Genomic DNA, 18,757 nt, shown 5'->3' with positions numbered 1-18,757 from the left:
ACAAATAAGGTTTTGTTAAGAGCTTTGCAGCTACCCAGAAAGGTAGCCATATTGAAAGCCAGGCACAGACTAAAGAAAAGACTAGGGAGGTTAGGGGAAATGCCAAGGCAGATGTTGCTGCTAAACAGGCAGCCCTTATGCTCAGGGTGCAGGCCTGTCATGTGATGCAGAGTGAAAACCCTGTAGAGCCTGTAACCCTCGAAATACTGCTGAAGTTCCAGGAACAATTCTCCTCAATAGACAAAAATGCCTGGGAAAAGGAAGGTGCCGCATGTCACGCAGGGCTCTGGAGAACAGATAATAAGTATTGTCAACCCAGAAGCCTAGACCCCATGATGGCTCACTCGACACACGGGCTGGTCCACATTTCTAAAAAAGCTATGACCAATATTGTCTTATGACATTGGATAGCACCAGGATTCAATGCAGCTACTACGGCATATGCAGCAGCCTGTGTGATATGCAGAAAATACAATCCAGGTCAGGTAGTGAAAACACCACAGAAGAACACACCAAAGCCATTGTACCCATTTCAGAGATTGCAGATTGACTATATACAGCTACCTAGGGTAGGAACATATTAGTATGTTCTTGTGTGTACAGATTTATTCTCAAATTTGCCAGAGGCCTGGGCAATGGTTAAGGCAACAGCTAAAAACACTGCCAAGAAACTGATAAGTGAAGTAATTTGCAGGTATGGAATACCTGAATCAATAGAATCAGACCAAGGATCCCACTTTACGGGGAAAGTAATGAAAAATATAATGAAGGACATGGGGATACAGCAAGCCTTTCATACCCGCTATAGGCCTCAGGCAAGTGGAAAAGTGGAAAGATTGAATGGCACATTAAAGTTAAAAATTCAGCAAGATAAATAGAGTGTCTCTCCTGCGCTCCTATTAGATGGGGGGAAAGGGTAGGGAATGCAGCCCAATGTAACCCTTGAAAATACCTACTAGATTTCCACAGATACAATAAATTGAACACAAAAGCGGGATAGGGCGCAGATGGGAAGGTGATAGAGTCAGCGGGTAACTGAGCATCAAACAATGCCTGAACATGTGTATCACAAAACATTCAAACCCAAAAATAATAAAAACACTATAATGTTCATAGTCACAATGGAATGTGTTGTGGATCCCAATATTCAGTGTCACAAGATCATCTCAATGGGGAACGCAAAGATCATCAGGCGTGTTCTCATAAATGTTCACAAGTTCCACCGCATTATTCATATGTAAAGACAAAAATAAAACATTGATTCCCCAATAGTGTAGTAGTCCAAGATAAAACATTTAATGAACACAAGATAAAATTCACTTACATTTAGTAAGGAACACGATGCATAGAAAAGGTATCTTTTACACGCAGCCAGATATCTGCTACTGTTCCGTATCATGGTCAAACTCCGTGTTACTTCTGGGTTCCGGTGTCCCGGTAACCAGACTCAACCCTCATTGGAACCCTACGCGTTTCGTCACTAAGACTTTGTCCCCTGACGAAGTCTTAGTGACGCGGTGGAACTTGTGAACATTTATGAAATTTAGTAGGTATTTTCAAGGGTTACATTGGGCTGCATTCCCTACCCTTTCCCCCATCTAAAAGGAGCGCAGGAGGGACACTCTATTTATCTTGCTCAATTTTAATAGCAGCCAATTAGCCGACCAGTATGTTTTTGGACTGTGGGAGGAAACCGGAGCATCTGGAGGAAACCCACGCAAACACAGGAATAACATACAAACACCACACAGATAAGGTCATGGTCAGGAATTAAACTCATGACCCCAGCGCTCTGAGGCAGAAGTGCTAACCACTTAGCCACCCATATGTTTTGTAAATTGCTCATTGTCTTCTGTGAAAAATAATTCACTTTCCCATCACACGAGCTACAGATTGTCATACGTTGGAGCACAAACATTGCTGTACTTCGGTCTGGAGATAAAATTTATCGTAGAAAACAAAATACAATTTTGCTACTATGAACTCTAGGGGGAAAAGATATCATCCTCCAGTTTCTGCAAGTCGAAGGAAAACGGTGACTCTGCAGTGAAAATTTAAGTGGCGCTAGCTTGTAAAGGCAAACTTGACTTTATAAGCCATCACGGCTTTAAAACTGCAAAGTTGCTGATTTCCAGTGACCTGCAGAAATCAGAGGATGATACATCTACCCCTAGGAGCTCAACTAAGAACATATTTTTGTTACGCATTATCTTCTTTTTTTATAAAATTAATTGCAAAAATTCCTTTTCTATGCTGTATACTCGTGTACAATTATTTATTATCACAAGTCAAGTTTCTTTTTACAGATGGAGACCATTGAGTCTTCTTAGTATGTCAGAAGTATCCTATACAAAGGAAGGTAGAGTAATACCGTATTCTCTCAAATGTGTATCTATGAATACATTAATCTATTTCAATAAGCCTCCAATACCTGATATAATTAGTCAGCCTGGTGGGATTTTATTATTTTTATGAATTTTGGTCAGCATATAAAAGGTTGAACATTATTTCTTTTCATCCTTTTTTATTCTTATTTGCACAAGTTTCTATTCGTTGATCACTATATAATTTTATTTCTATATTTTGCACAGTAGAGCTAATTAATATATTAATTGACCAACATAATAAATTAATTTTATTTTAAGGTGTTTTAATAAATACAGCTATTATTTTAAAATGACCATACAATAGAATAAACATTTTTGTCTTAGTTCTGGATACTTAGATCTTGTTTTAGCACTGCCTAATTATTCTGTTTTATTCGGTGGGTGTATTTTGCACATCTGTTTTATTTGCAGTATGATTTATGTCTTTAGTATGTTGGCATATGTCTTCTGTATGAATTAAAAGCCTGTTTTATTGAAAATGATATTAGCCCAGATCTGCTCCCTTTCTCATTTTATTCCATATGTCTTCTTATCAAATAATGAGGAATTGAACTGAGACCCTATATCTCGTTGAGGAGACCAATACATCTTACAAGGTTATTTATAAAGCCCATCTTATGTCTGACGTCTGGTGAGTGAGATACCACTAGGGGTGACACGTCTGAGATCTGGAGCTTCACAGTATGGAAACAGAAATGGATCTCCAATAATTTGGAATTTCTTCACTTTTATTTCTATTTTGGACACTGCGGTGTGCTTGTAATATTTGCATATATTAGTATTACTGTACTACACTATTTGGATGTTTTTTTATTATATGTTAACTTCAGATTGAATACGTTGACAAAAGCCAGGAATCACAGAGACATCTATAAATATAAGTATTTATTTATTCACTTATTATTCTTTTTGCGTTTTTAGAAATCACCAGCGCTGAGATTTTTTCCTTTTGTTATTTTGCTTGTTTTGTTGCACTCAGACTAGTGTATGGTTTGTTTCAGGTTTAATCTTTAATTTTAAGCTGCATGAGGATGTGGAGCGCTGGGAAACTTCAAACACACATTATGACCACAAATTTAATGTGTCTCCAGTATCAGATCTTTCTTCTTCTCTTTTTTTCTAAAAATATAAGACTGTTCTGGGAGAGCGCCCCAACAATAATTCTGTTTAGGGATAATATACCAAGCAGTGATCACATTAAAGACATATCTGGTGCCGGTATTCTTTAGTTCTAAGTCATAGCTGAGTTTGTAACATCCATCCTGACATAACGTACTTCTTTTCTGTCCTTTGAATGTGTACACCTGGATACTAAGCTCCTATGTTGGCGTAAGTAGGGCTAGGGCTGGTAAGGAATGTACAAAAACTGGGGTGGCGGTGCCATTTCCTTATTGTACATTTGTGACCACATATAATCCAGCATGGAACCTGTTATGTGTGACTTCTGTGAGAGCAATTTCTGCATAATCTACACTGGTGGCCTCCTGATAGTGGATAGTTTACATCTTTATTTATTGAATATTGCACAACTCAAACATTTAGCCTGATATCCATTCTATATTCTCAACAATATTGATAATATCACTTGAATATTTTACAATCATATATTAGGAACAATCACTGAAGAGAGATCAGATGAAATGCAATTAATTTTGAAGTCCCTCTTTGCCCTGACAATGAACTTTACCCCCAAAACAACATTTTCACTGCATTTCAGCCCTGCCACAAAAGGACCAGCTGACATCAGGTCAGTGATTCTCTCATTAACACAGGTGAGACTGTTGATTAGGACAAGGCTGGAGATCATACTGGTGTCATACTGACTGAGTTAGAAATACAGATGGAAGCTTTAAAAGGAGGGTGGTGCTTGAAATCACTGTTATTTCTCTGTTAACCATGGTTATCTGCAAGGAAACATGTGCAGTCATCATTGCTTTGCACAAAAAAAAAGAGCTGCACAGGCAAGGATATTGCTGCTAGTAAGATGGCACCTACATCAACCATTTATCGGATCATCAAGAACTTCAAGGAGAAGGTTCATTACTTGTGAAGAAGGCTTTAGGGCACCCAAGAACATCCAGCAAGCCACAGGTCCGTCTCCTAAAGTTGATTCAGCTGTGGGATCGGGGCACCACCAGGGCAGAGCTTGCTCAGGAATGGCAGCAAGCAGGTGTGAGTGCATCTGCACACACAGTGAGGCAGATTTTTGGAGGATAGCCTGGTGTCACGAAGGCCAACAAAGAAGCCACTTCTCTTCAGGAAAAACATCAGGGGCAGACTGATATTCTACAAAAAGTACAGGGATTGGACTGCTGAGGTCTGGGGTAAAGTCATTATCTCTGAGGAATCCCCTTTCAGATTGTTTGGGGAAAACGCTTGTCTAGAGAAGGAAAGGTGAGCGCTACCATCAGTCCTGTGTCATGCCAACAGTAAAGCATTCTGAGACCATTCATGTGTGGGGTTGCTTCTCAGCCAAGGGAGTGGGCTCACTCACAATGTTGCCTAAGAACACAGCCATGAATAAAGAATGGCACCAAAACATCCTGCAAGAGCAACTTCTCCCAATCATCCAAGAACAGTTTGGTGATGAACAATGCCTTTTCCAGCATTATGGAGCACCTTACCATAAGGCAAAAGAGATAACTAAGTGGCCCGGGATCAAAACATCAATGTTTTGGGTCTATGGCCAGGAAACTCCCCAGATCTTAATTCCATTGAGAACTTATGGTCAATTCTCAAGAGGTGGGTGGACAAACAAAAATCCACTAATTCTGACAAACTCCAAGCATTGATTATGCAAGAATGGGCGGCCATCAGCCAGTGTGTGGCCCAGAAGTTGATTGACAGCTGCAAGGGCGAATTGCAGAGGTCTTCAAAAAGAATGATCAACACTGCAAATATTGTCTCTTTGCATAAACCAAATGTAATTGTCAATAAAAGCCTTTGACACTTATGAAATGTTGGTAATGTTACTTCAGTATAACATAGCGACATCTGACAAAAAGGTCTAAAAACACTGAAGCAGCAAACTGTGTGAAAACTAATACTTGTGTCATTCTCAAAACTTTTGGCCATAACTTTATGTGTAGTGGACATAACTTTCTGTTTTAAATTTTCTTTTTTATTGTCCAACTGTTTAATATTCCATTGTGTTTTATCTGTCTGTTTAATATCTTTTTGTGTATTACCCATCTGTTTAATATTCCTTATATACAGTTCATTCTCAATCTGTTCAATAGGGGAGTGTCGAAGGCAACTTTACTTTTAATTAAAGTACCCAGAATGAGCAATTTCTGAATAATGATGCTTAGGAACATAAGTAAAAGGTTGCATAGTTATCTGTCTATTTTCATGGACAATTCAATTACCATATGTGCTCTTACCCCAAATTCAATTCCTCATTTTAATAAAAGTTTAATCTGCTGTATATCTGTTAAGCTTTACACTTTTTGTACTAAGAATTTAATTTTCAATAATGTCTTAATGTTTGCACAAACCTAGTTCTCTATAGGGAGCAGTCTCTCTGAATGGAACAATAATATTATACATATCATCATCATCATCAGTTATTTATATATACATATACTCAGATAAGGTAGCTCTGATTTAGGTGTATGTAAAATATGTCTGAATTCTTCCAAAATCTTAATCAATTTCAAAGAAGATTTGTCTAAAGCTCAACACCATTTCCCCACAAATTGTGCTTCTAAGCAGTGGCTGGAACTTGTTAATATCATTCTCCCATCTATATTAGTGCTCAAACAATGTTACGTCCCAACAATATTTGATCTATTTTTCAAGGACTTTATCCAAACTGGTGAATTCAGATTCTAATTCTTTAATATTGTTATCCTCCTTATCATTTATTGGTGTAGTTAGCAGATGGTTTGTATAGGTCTGTAGTTAACTTACTCTGCCTCATAAATGAACAGCCCGAAAGACCTCGGGCTGGATATGTAACATAACAAAACTCCTGACATTCTGGGATTGGATTCCCCTTAGTTATCTTGCTCATCTCCAGCTAGATCCTGTAATTATAGTTATTCACACTCTATATTTAATGCTTTGTAATGTCTCACAGAGCTTACAATAAATTGGCAGAATTTGTATTTACTCCATGTGAAGCATATTGAGAAGGATAAAGCCATCATCATCATCAACATTTATTTATATAGCACCAGAAGATTCCGTAGCGCTTTACAACTGGGAACAATCAAAGTAATCTAAAACAATACTGAGTAATACAGACAGACAGAGAGGTAGAAGGCCCTGCCCGCAAGCTTACAATCTATGGGACAATCTATAGGACCATGGGAGTTTGAAATACGGGTTAAGTGGTACATATTGCATATTGGTTCAGGCTGATTGCAAAGGTAAAAGGTGTTTAGTGGGGTATTTGATCAAGGCATACAGTAATTCTGGTCAGGGGGTCTGCAGGTTCTTGTCTTGTGTGAACTGTGTAAAGGGTGGTAATAGGATACTACCCTAGGGAGGATAGGTGGGTGGTGAAGGAATATTATAAGCTTGCCTGAAGAGGTGAGATATCAGAGAACACTTGAAGGCTTGAAGAGTATAGGAAAGTCTTATTGTGCAAGGAAGGACTTCCACAAAGTGGGTGCATCCTCAATGAGAGAGGCAGATCTTCTGCAGAAGTTTGGAGATATGTTGAGACACGAGAGAGATGTATGTTGGTGCAGTTTTGATGATGGCCTTTTATGTTAGTAGAAGTATTTAACAATGGATTTGGTAATAAACAGGCAACCAGTGTAGAGACTGACAGAGCAGCTCAGCAGTGGAAGAACACTTTGCAAGGAAAATCAATCTAGCTGCTGCGTGCAAAATAGATTTTAAAATTAGAGTCTGATTCGGGGAAGAGAAAACACATACTAATAGGTTAAATGAGGTTTTATACTGAGTGCTGTAATGGGGCAGGAACTGATATGAATGATTGAATATTCTCTATAGATTGCTGCATATTATGGAGGTGCTTTATAAATAATAATAATAATTGCATCTCCGTGTTTGCACCCGTCTGTATTGGCGGCAATGGAACGATGGTGGAGCTTTGAGGAGAATAGTTTTCATGGTATATGATTTGTGGAACAGATACATATAAATAGGCTGTGGAATAATAATAGGTGGCATTGCCTATGAGCTCTCTGGCATATTGTACAAGTTACTCAACAAGTAGCTTCAACAGAGCACATTGTACCCGGTATGTACCTCTTTGGTAAGTTGGCTCTCAATTTAAAAACACATATGTATGGCCCAAATATATGGGACTCTCATTGTTTAGAGTAGGACCATCCTATTAGCAAAAGCGCCTTGGCGTGGCAGGATGGCTTAAACATACATTTGCAAATGTGTGCAACAAAGACTTTTGCATTTTTATCTACAGTAGAAATGGCAGATCTGTTGCTGGCTATAGCAGTGTGCTGGGGTAAAAAATGTTGTGTGTATGTTCCTTGCAGGATAACCCCACCCTTTCAAGCACCTGTTATGGCCTATAAATTGATTTGAGCAGCTTCCACTTTTGTATTTGTCTGAGAGGCATGTTGGTGTCAGTAGCTGAGAGGGGGTACTGGCACTGAATTGCTGTTTGGAGGCTTCTGGGGTACCTCTTTGGTAAGTTGGCTCTCAAGTTAAAAACACATATGTATGGCCCAAATATATGGGACTCTGCTACCAATAAGTATGATGTCCTTTCCCCTCTCATGCAGAAGTAAAGAATATGATAGATTATTATACCATAAGGGAGAGAGGAGTGATAGAATAGAATGTGGCAGCTGGGATTTAACAATAACAAAACAATGATTTGGACTCTTAACACCATTATACAGGACTTTACACCACAGTATCACTACAATATAATAATCAGACAGACATCACACTTGTAAGGAGGATAAGAAAATCATATTTATTATATTTTAAGCTGACAAGTAAAACATAGCTACATTATATTAATAAAAACACACATAATTATAAAATAGCCCAGTGCTAATTATATGTAATAAATATAGAAACGGGATTAACATTTATAATGTAATGTCTGATTTTTTTTTTTCCCTTTAATAAATTGTATCATACATAACATATTGTAAAGGAATTGACATTTTCCAGTCTGAAACCAAAGATCCTACAATTAATGTTTACAGATTTAGTGATAAGAAACAAGACAATACATAGTTCTCATTATAGCTATAAAGATGTTATACTCAGGTGGTTATTCTATGACCACATAATATGCTCTTGAACCTGGGATTTCCAAGGATTATAATGAGTGTTTGAATAGTGGGATAAAGCTGCATAAATAACCAGAAGATAAAGAGCAAAACATTATTATTACCGGAGTACGGTGACATAACAGTGGATGTTGTTATCACAAAGAAAGCAATATCCAGTGTAACACGTAGAGTCATTGTCCCGATGGCTCGGACAAGGGCCTGGAGCTGAGGAGATGTTACATGAGATTCTCCCTGCTTCATCCTCCAGATGTGTCTCAGTACAGTTGTGACACTGAGCCCGATACAGAGACAAGTCATAGATAATGGAATAGAATATCCAAAAACTGTATTACAAACTGAGTAAACAGGATTCCACTTGATTATATAACCAGGCACAATTGTTTTACCAGTGATGTTTTTGCGAAAGTCAAGGCTTAATGTCCATAACACTGGTATATTAAGGACAATGGAACATAGCAGTGATCCCATTATGAGTTGAGGAACAAAAGACATGAACTTTGTTTTGACACAAAGAAAAAATTGGGAAACTTTCACCAGTGTAATAGAGTAGAAGATGGAGATCCAGGTGGTGTTCCAGAAACTAACATCAATCAGGACACATTCTATCATAACCATGAAAAAAAGTAGGTGTTTGTCCAGCATCAGATATATATGAAAAAATTCAAATCCAGCATTAATGATCAAAATGCTCTGGAAGAGGGTGTTTGTAATCACTGTAACAAACTGGATGTTATCACACACACCCGGATTACTGATCTCTTTCCAGTGTCTGAAGTACACAATGAAAACTGAAGAGCATATGATGGTCCCAGATATCCCAGAGATCATGATAATGATTAATATGGACAGGTCCAGAGCTGGCAACATTGTCGATCAGATATGATCCTCTTGTGCTTCCTCTTTAGCAGTGATTACTTAATAGATGAGAAGTCTGCAGTGTAATGATTAGACTGAGGCAGGAGATTCATATTAAGCTAAGAATTGAATGCAAATATGTTCAGTATCAGTATCACAGGCGAGGGCTGTGTTTAATGGACGGTGTCAGAGTGATACTCTGGCTTCACCTGTTTATTTTATATCAGTATCATCCTTATCTGATGGAACTTTCCACATGAACGGAAGACAAATCACAAAAATCACATTAGAGGCCATGATGGAAATTGGCGTTCACACTGTAATAACATAAACTGACTGTGGCTGGCAGAGCTTAGGGGCAGGAGAGCATCTGCCTCCCAGGGTGGTCCCATATTGGGCTGCCCTGGGCCGGATCACTGGGCTAAATTCATTTTTTTCATTTAAAAGGATCCTAATAGGTTGCTGAGTCGAGTCTCAACCCCTTGGTTAAAATTTGCCAGCCAGCCCCTGGTAACTGACAACAAACTGTCAGTTCTACTCCTCATCTAAAATATAATTTCCCCGGATATAACTTGCAGCATTATTATCTCTCTAACTGGGATATTTTACATAAACAGACATAGAGAGAGACTGTGAGCCAAGGTAGGCTGGACCAGTGGCAATGGAATTAGATGGGAGACTGATAGGCTTTGATGAACATACCAGCTTTTGGGGAGCAATTAAAACTTTGGAAACTGGTGGAGAATCTGAGTGGACATGAAAGTGTTTTACATAGGTGGGTGCAGCAAAGGAGGTAGGATGATGAGCTCAGATTGAGACATGTTGGGCCTGATTCATCAAGACACACATTGTGAGCGCAACCTGCGTTCAGTATTATACAAACGTATGTAGGCTTTGAATCTGCCCAAATTCAGCAAGGAACGGCTCTCAAGATATGTGCACTTTTGAAATCCGAGGCAAATCTGTTGTGTTCTACTACACCAAACATAGCAGGCTGCATCCAATACCTATATTTATTATAAATCTGCAAAACAACTCCTCGGAAAATAATAGCATGCATATGAGACTGTCATCACTACTGATCGGGACTAATTCTAGCCCTTCAGCTGGAGATACGGCAGATATACAAGTATCTTTCAGATGCACAGAGATGGATACAACCGTTGTTGCGCAACTTTGAGTTTGGTACACCCTTTCCCCAGTCAGTTCGCTCCCAAAAATCATAGGCTGTTATAAGTGTCCTTTGCATGTGCTGGTGCATGGAACAAGACTGCATTCACGGCTGTATCTCCCGGTTCTGTGCATGCACTCAAAATTGGCAGATACATGCCTTGATAAATAAGGCCCCTTGAGTCTTAGTTAATAATTGGACATCTACAAGGAGATGTTAGAGAGACAAGCTAGACACACAAGACAGGAGATGAGAGATTTGGATATCATCAGTGTAGAGATAGAACTGGAGATACAAGGAGATTTTTACTTCACCAATGGAGAAGATTTAATGAAAGAGCAGATGGCTGAAGACGGACCCTTATGGGACCACAATGGATAGAGGGAGAGGATGGCTGAAGTAACTGGAGAAGTAGCAAGGGAAACAGGAGTAAGCCATTAATATTAGCGAAGTGCTAGATATGCTGGAGTAGAGGGTTGTGAACGACATTGAGGGTGACTGAGAGGTCAAAAAAATTGAGCATGGAGACGTGACTCATGCTTAGCAGAGAGAGGATAGACTGTGACCTTGATGCAGGTATTCTCAGTAATGTGTTATGGATTGAAACTAAAGTGGAAAAGGACAGGGAGAGAGTGTGAGGTGAGATAGCTTGTGAGGCTTGTATAAACTTGTACTAGTGTGGCGGTGAAGGGAAGGAAAGACATGGAAGAGAGATGCATCAGCAAGAGAAGATTATTTGAAGGTTGGTGAGATGAGAGCATATTTAATGAATGTTGTTGGTGGGGAGGGACAATTGAAGAGCTGGGTTAGGTGTAAGGATTCATTGGGGGAGAGGAAGCAGAGAAGTTAGGAGATGAAAAAATGGGGTAAGTAAAGATAACTGAGGAGAACTGACGTCATCCCAAGAGTTGGGGGAAGAAATATGAAATTTTGGTCAGAGGAAGAGGTTTGATGGAGTAGATGTGCCTAAAGTGGATGGTTTTTGGCTTTGTACATGAAGTAATCAGATACTGAAGAATGATATTTTCTGCTGACTGGTACAATACAAAATAAAATGCAGAGCACTTTTTTCATTAATTTTAAAGGTTGTATCGAGGTGTCTTCAGAACAATACACACCGCATCAGATTTTTTACAGAAATCTCTGCTAATTCTCCCTTACGTCCCATAGAGGTTCGAAGGAAAATGAGAGCGGATTTCTGTACCGTATTATCCTACACGGTGCGCAGTAGGATATCAAGGCGATATCTGCAGGCACCTTGTGAGTAACTGAATGTGCCCCACAGAAGTGGATCCAACCAGACACATTTCCAGCTCTCCCCCATATCCTATATCACCTTCTCCACAGCTTTGCTTTCTTGATTTTTGAATCAATATCACAGACAGGTGGTGTAATAATAATTGTACTAAAGGGGCTGTAATTATCCAGAATTTTTTCTCCCTTTCTAACTGCATTTAAATGTAATTTGTACTAGTTCATGTAAAACAAATTTATCCCTAAAAATATACCAACTAAAAAATGTAAGGCCCCAATACACATATAATCCAATGCATTTCAAAAATAATAGAATTGTTTTACTCATCTCGTGAGCCATGTGAAATGATGACCTATTGGGAAAAATAACAATCTTTTATTTTTATATCTGACCCATAATCTTATTATTATTATTTTATTATTATCCTTTATTTATGAGGCACAACAAAAGGTCTTAAGTGCCGTACATGACATATACAGAACGCAATGATTCATAACACATTACAGTATACATGAAAAACAAAATACAAAGACTAGACATGCTAAATAAACAAATAATATACAGGTAACATGGTAATGCAGGTCAAATTATTTATGGCACAGTGAGGGAGAGTGATGGTAATGATCATCGTGAAGTAGGCCTGAGCTCAAGAAAACAGGGCTCTGGAAATAGGCCAAGAGGTGCAGAAGGTGATAGAATAGTAGAAGGAGAACACAAGGAAAAAGGACCCTGCTCGTGAGAGCTTGCATCATAAAAGGAAGGGAAAGACACAAATAGAGTGGTATTGATTGGAGGAGTGGGGGTGAACGCCGAGACAAAAGAGTTAGGAGGAAGGATGTTAGGCTTGAATAAAAAAATGAGTTTTAAGCGTATGCTTGAAACCATGGAGAGCAGAGGCTAACCAGATAAGGTGCAGGAGATCGTTCCACAGCTGGGGAGCATCCCTGGCAATGTCCTGGAGGCGGGAGTGAGAATAGATAATCAGTGAAGTAGTGAGGCGGCGGTCAATGGCAGAGTGAGGGGGTGGCAAGGATTTTAGGTAGAGATGAGGCTGGAGATGTAGTGGGATATTGGTTGAGAGCTTTGCAGTTGAAGTTGAGGTATGAAAGTTTAAATCTTAGGCCACAGGAAGCCAAGGTAGAAACTGTCAGAGGTGGAGGGCAGAATTAGAACAGCGGGAGAAACAAATAGGGCGGACAGTAGCATTGAGGATAGACTTAAAAACGGGAAGGTGGGAGCCAGGTAGTCTAGAGAGAAGGAGGTTATAGTAACAAAGGTGAGAGACTACAAGGGAGTGAAAAAGAGTTTTGGTGGCTTCCATGATGAGAAAGGACCGAATCTTGGATATATTTCAGAGGCTGAAGTAGAAGAATTTTTAGAGGGAGAGAATGTGAGATTTGAAGGAGAGCGAGGAGATGAGGATCACCTCTAGACAGCGACCTTGAGGGACAGAAAGTAGGGTAGTGTTATTAACAGTGAGGAGGTGAGGGAGCCCTTGAGCGGGGAGGAAAAGATGATTCGTTCAGTCTTTTAAAGATTAAGTTTAAGAAAGTGCTGGGACAGTCAAGATGAGATGGTCGAGAGAAAGCAGGAGACATGAGACATAAGGGATGGGGAGATGTCAGGGGATGAAAGATGAATTGGGTGTCATCAGCATAAAGTTGGTACTGGAGGCCAAAGGAGCAGATATGGTCATTAAGGGAGGAGGTGTAGAGGGAGAAGAGCAGGGGGCCAGGAACGGATCCTTGGGAAACTCCAACAGATAAGGGAAGAGGGGGGGATGTGAAGTCAGGTATAGAGACTGAAAATGAGCGGTTGTGAGGTAAGAGAAAAAAACTTTCCATTTTTATTATTATCCATGAGGATAATGATCGGATGCTGACTAATAATAAACCACTTAGAAATCCACTTATATTTAGTGATAATTAGATTATCAAACTTATTTAGAAATTTATTTTTGTCAATATATAGATATACTGTTATAATGATTCACACCTGGTGGTGGGACTGAAGCTGCTCCTATTATGGATTATTGTGAAATTATCCTATAGTGTGAACCAAATACAATAAGCAAAAAATTGATTTTAAACCATAAAAATTACCACTAACACACACTTATAACGATATTAATTAGTTTATTAACAAGATAAAATATATGTATAAAAAAAATAAAAATATATCCACATTGGCCCGATACAATGCTAACAATGGGAATAATCACCAAAGCAAAACATAAAATAATAAAAGGTAAGAGGAAAACCATAAGAGGACAGTGTTACAGAAGCCTAAGATTTGAGAGTTTGCAAAAGGAGGGAATTGTCAAAGGTAGCATTGAGGTCAAGAAGGATAAGAAGGGGAAAATGTCCTTTAGCTTTAGTGAAGAGAAGGTCATTAGTGACCTTATTGAGGGCACTATTGACGGAGTGGACTTAGTGAAAACCAGATTGGAGTGGATCAAGGTATGACTGAGAGGAAACAGATGATGTAGACAACCTGTTCAAGAAGATTGGAAGCAAAATGAAGGCGGGAAATAGGGCAGTAATTGAAGAGAGAAGCACGGTCTGGGGAGGCAAGAGCATGTTTGAAGGAGGAGTGGAAGGTTCCAGGGGAGAGGGATAAGTTGAGGAGGTGGGCAAGGTGGGAGCAGGCCTCAAGAAAGAGGAAGTGGCGGAGGTGGGAGGGGATGGGATAAAATTTGCAGGTAGAGGGGGTTAAGGAGAACAGAAGGGTGCGTATTTCATCTGCAGATATACGAGTGAAGGAAAAGAAAAAGGGTGGGTTAACAAGTGTGGATGACAGTGGGGAGCAGTGGATGGCAATAGCTTCCACAGAGGAGAAGGAAGGTGGGACAAAGTGTGTAGGGAGAGAGTGGAGCGAGAAGAGATTGATGGTGGGAGATGACATGACGTATTGATTAAATTTTGTAGGTAATGTGAGTAGCAAAGTCAATAGCAGAGAGTGAGGAGGGGAGTGGGAGTGGGAAGAGGAGGGAGTTGAAGAGGGTAAAAAGGTGACGGGGTAGGAGGATTGGGAGGAAATGAGAGCCTTAAAGTAAGACTGATTAGAGAATGATAGTGCAGGTCTGTAAGAGGTGAGTATGAACTTTTAGTCAAGGAAGTCAGCATAAGTGCGTAACTTTCTCCAGAGCCATTCTGCTCTACTGGAGCATTTTTGTAGATAGCGGGTAAGTTTGGAGTTCTACAGTTGAGGCAGGGACCAAAGAAGCTTGATGGTGACAGAGTCAAGTGCAGTGGTAACGGAGTTATTATAGAAGGAGTGTCAGGCGCCGTCCCCTTACTCACCATCAGTGCCAAGAACAGATGCCTTTCTCTGCCGTCAGCGCTGTATGTTGCTAGGAAGCTGGACGCCGCAGGCTTACTGTGCGCATGTGTGTTCGCTTACATCTCCGTTTCCTAGCAACGGGATGCTTCTCTGCACTTCCTAACGGCGGTCAGCTGTCCGGGCCACCGCCTCCGCTGTCACCGATCAGGGATTGGGTTCCACTATTTAAACTTGCCTCTAACACAAAGTAGAAGCCAGGGTATCTAGGTCTTCCTATGCTCTAGCATTCCAGCCTGTTTTCCTGCTCCCAGACTGACCTCCTGTGTGCCGACTCGGCTCTCCTTGGTTCTGTTTCTGGATCTCCCTTTGGCCTGATTGATCCCGCTGTATCTGACCTTTGGCTTGCTGATTCCGCTTTCCCTTAACCTTTGATTCCATGTTTCCAGTACGGTTTGACCTCTGCCTGCATGACCATGTCTGTTCACCATCCACTACGATGATAGCTAGCTTGGAGGGCTGCGACCTGCACGCCCCTTGCAGCAAACTACAAAGCTAACGCGCTTCAATCGCGTGTACTTTAAAGGACCGCCCATTCTAAGGATGTCAATCGGACATAGGACCCAATCCAGAGGCAAAGATCCTATGGCCGCCTCCCTTTAAAAGAACTGAGGACACCCATTCATTGTACATTAATGCATCCCTGACGAAGCCCATCCCTGACAAATGCGCATCATTTTCTCCAACTCTCTGCAGACGCGAATTACACATCTGCCAGGACGCGGGGACGGTCGGACGGTCGGACGGGACCTCCCCTCTCACAGAGTTAGGACCTTACTCCGAGTACTAGGTTAGTTCCACCTGCCTACCCCTGTATTGACTTTTTATTGGATACAACAGAAAGAAAACTTTCTATAGCAATATCTGGGACACTGTATATGGACACAGATTACTTTTGATTATATTCCAGCAATACCCATACAACTCTATGCATTGGAACCATCACGGTTATTTTTGAATGTGCTTTCATTTGTTTATTCACTACATTAGTTACTGGACTGGTTTCTTGTCCTCGCAGAGCCGTGATTGTAGCTATCTACACACTCCGTTTTGCATTTGTTTGCTTAGCATATCTTTATGCAACTCTGTGTGCATTAGATTTTTGAGCCATGACTTCATCTAATTGATACTTAGAATCATTTGCCTTGCCTTTCTTCATGCAACTCCGTTTGCAGTTGATTATTGACCTATTGATTCAATTTATTTTGGATCCAACTATGAATATTGGCTATTAGCCACTTTGTACAATACCAGCTATATTCTGCATTGATTGTCATACTTTGAATCTGTCCACTACACTGCAACTCCGCTTGCATAAGTAAATTGAACTTGATGTTTTTTATGTCTGATTTATGTGTTTTTAGACTAGAGTACTGGCTTGGTTACATTACTTGTGGCAAGAATAAATATTGGCACATAGCCACTCTATTTAACACCAGTTACATCTACCTCCATTCCATCACATACATTTATACTTGCGCCTGGGAGTTAACCTTTTTTTTTAAGATATTACCTTTTGGGGATTAGGACGAGCCCCGTCACGCTCCTTATTGCAGCAGCATACATATAGGTAGAGAAGCGCGGACCCCATTATCGTTTTTCTATAATTATAAAATAGCCCAATGCTGATAATATGTAATAAATATAGAAACGGAATTAACATTTATAATGTAAAGTCTGATTTATTTTTTTATTTTTTTCTTCCCTTTAATAAATTGTATCACACATAACATATTGTAAAGGAATTGACATTTTCCAGTCTAAAACCAATGATCCTACAATTAATATTTACAGATTTAGTGATGAGAAACAAGACAAAACATAGCTCTCGTTATAGCTATAAAGATGTTATACTCAGGTGGTTATTCTATGACCACATAATCTGCTTGTGAACCTGGGATTTCCAAGGATGATAATGAGTGTTTGAATAGTGGGATAAAGCTGGATAAATAACCAGAAGATAAATTGCAAAAACATTATTATTATCGGAGTGCGGTGACATAACAGTGGATGTTGTTATCACAAAGAAAGCAATATCCAGTGTAACACATACAGTCATTGTCCCGATGGCTCGGACAAGGGCCTGGAGCTGAGGAGATGTTACATGAGATTCTCCCTGCTTCATCCTCCAGATGTGTCTCAGTACAGTTGTGACACTGAGCCCGATACAGAGACAAGTCATAGGAAATGGAATAGAATATACAAAAAATGCATTACAAACTGAGTAAACACGATTCCACTTGATTTTTATAACCAGGCACAATTGTTTTACCAGTGGTATTTTTGGGAATGTCAAGGCTTAATGTCCATAACACTGGCATATTAAGGACAATGGAACATAGCAGTGATCCCATTAAGAGCTGAGGAACAGAAGACATGAACTTTGTTTTGACACAAAGAAAAAACTGGTGGGAAACTTTCACCAGTGTAACAGAGTAGAAGATGGAGATCCAGGTGGTGTTCCAGAAACTAACATTAATCAGGACACATTCTATCATAACCATGAAAAAAAAAAGGTGTTTGTCCAGCATCAGATATATATGAAAAAATTCAAATCCAGCATTAACAATCAAAAGGCTCTGGAAGAGGGTGTTTGTAATCACTGTAACAAACTGGATGTTATCACACACACCCGGATTACTGATCTCTTTCCAGTGTCTGAAGTACACAATGAAAACTGAAGAGCATATGATGGTCCCAGATATCCCACAGATCATGATAATGATTAATATGGACAGTTCCAGAGCTGGCAACATTGTCTATCAGATATGATCCTCTTGTGCTTCCTCTTTAGCAGTGATTACTTAATAGATGAGAAGTCTGCAGTGTGATGATTAGACTGAGGCAGGAGATTCATGTAAAACTGGGCACTGAATGCAAATATGTTCAGTATCAGTATCACAGGTGAGGGCTGTGTATAATGGACAGTGCATCTATAATCAGGTGTCAGAGTGATACTCTGGTGTCATCTGATACTTGTTTATTTTATATCAGTATCATCCGTATCTGATGGAACTTGCCACGTGAACAGAGGGCAAATTACATTATATAAAACATAAAAATCACATTAAAGGCCATTCACACTATGTTTTTTCATCAGAGAGATTAAGATAATAACAGAAACTGATTGTGGCTGTTAGAGCTAAGGGGCAGGAGCAGGGGCGGGCTGGGCCAAGGGGCAGGGGGGCAGTTGCCGAACACAAAAAAGGCTATTTTGGGCTAGTCCGTCTACCAGCCCAAGTCTATTACTTTGTAGCTGGTCCCTCCTCTGGACTCCTCCTCTCCTCCTCCTCCTCCTCCTCTACTTATTGATTCACACCTGGTGGTGGGACTGAAGCTGCTCCTCTTGTGGATTATTGTGAAATGATCCTATTATTTGAATAAAATACAATAGGCAAAAAATAGATTTTTAAACCATCCAAATTACCACTAACACACACTTATAATGATATTAATTAGTTTATTAACAAGATAAAATATATACAAAAAAAATAAAAAATATATC

This window comes from Mixophyes fleayi, chromosome 7 (genome assembly GCF_038048845.1).
Source record: "Mixophyes fleayi isolate aMixFle1 chromosome 7, aMixFle1.hap1, whole genome shotgun sequence".
Classification (NCBI taxonomy): Eukaryota; Metazoa; Chordata; class Amphibia; order Anura; family Limnodynastidae; genus Mixophyes; species Mixophyes fleayi.
Note: the sequence above shows the minus strand (reverse complement) of the source record.